General features: G+C 43.3%; 1 non-coding gene across 1 annotated transcript; it reads right to left on the bottom strand.

Annotated features, from left to right (window-relative positions):
- Positions 1 to 415: 415 nt before the first annotated feature.
- LOC119948590 lies at positions 416 to 553 on the bottom strand. The gene has a single exon (XR_005456976.1). It is a non-coding gene; the product is annotated as a small nucleolar RNA SNORA7 (small nucleolar RNA).
- Positions 554 to 1,290: the final 737 nt, after the last annotated feature.

The following is a 1,290-nucleotide window of genomic DNA, read 5'->3' as shown; positions in this document are numbered from 1 at the left end:
TATCCCTCCTGCTTCTTAAAACGTGCTGTGGTTGTTGTCTTATGCTGTCGAATCGTGTCCGACCCATAGCGACGTCATGGCGGCATCTCTTCCATAACGCCCCACCTCCAACTGCAGTTGTTCTGGTAGTGGATCCTTCCGCAGAGTAAACTTGAGTCTCCACCCTTGACTCTCTCCCAGGCTGCTGCTGCCGGGCCCAGGTGAGTTTTTACTTGTAGCATTCATTTATTGAGCACTTACTGTGTGCAGAGCACTGTACTAAGCGCTTGGGAAGTACAAGTTGGCAACATATAGAGAGAGTCCCTACCCAATAACAGGCTCACAGTCTAGAAGGGGAAGATAGACAAGAAAAAACATGTGGACAGGTGTCAAGTCATCAGAATAAATAGAAATAAAGCTAGATGCACAATGTAGCAGCTGTAGCAGATTGCCTTCCAATTGCTAGCCGCTGCCCAAATTAGGAATGGAATGGATATGACTCTGCTTTACTTTCCCTCCCATAGTTGGGACTGGTAGAGTAAGGGAAACTCTCCAGGTGCGACCCTGAGAGGGGTTTCTTAAAACAACAAATGTCAAAAGCCCCGTTTGTAATCATCACTAATGGAGCAAAGTAGATTTGAGATAAAGTCATGTTTTATACTCAAGGCTTCTCTTCAAAAATCACACTCAACCTAGGCAGGCATATTCACTGATAGGCTCAGTCCTTTCTCATAGATAATAATAATAAAAAATAATTATGGTATTTGGTAAGTGCTTACTATATGCCAAGCACTGTTCTAAGCACTGGGGTAGGTACAAGGTAATAAGGTTGTCCCCCGTGGAGCTGAGTCTTAATCCCCATTTGACAGGTGAGGTAACTGAGGCACAGAGAAGTTAAATGACTCGCCCAAAGTCACACAGCTGATAAGTGGCAGAGCCAGGATTAGAACCCACAACCTCTGACTCCCAAGCCCATGCTCTTTTCAGTAAGCCATGCTGCTTCTTAGATAGAGTTTGAGATAGACTTTGCACACATTTGGAAAGCTTCTTCCACGTTCAAATAAATCCAAATATACTGAAAATGCCATTGTCTTTTCTGGTAGGATAGGAGAACAGTTGAGCAATCTTTTAACCCATACTGACCTTTGAAAGGAAGCACAAACCCATTAAAAGAGCATGTTAAAAGAATATGAGGGGAGACAGGTGTCATCCGTTGGTCTATTATCTAGGAGGTGAAATGGTCAGAGGTTCCATTAGAAAATAGCACTCAAAAACGGCTGAAAGTATTGTAAATATTTTGTTGCATGAGTG

This window comes from Tachyglossus aculeatus, chromosome X4 (assembly GCF_015852505.1).
Source record: "Tachyglossus aculeatus isolate mTacAcu1 chromosome X4, mTacAcu1.pri, whole genome shotgun sequence".
NCBI lineage: Eukaryota > Metazoa > Chordata > Mammalia > Monotremata > Tachyglossidae > Tachyglossus > Tachyglossus aculeatus.
This window is presented reverse-complemented; position numbering and strand designations above follow the sequence as displayed.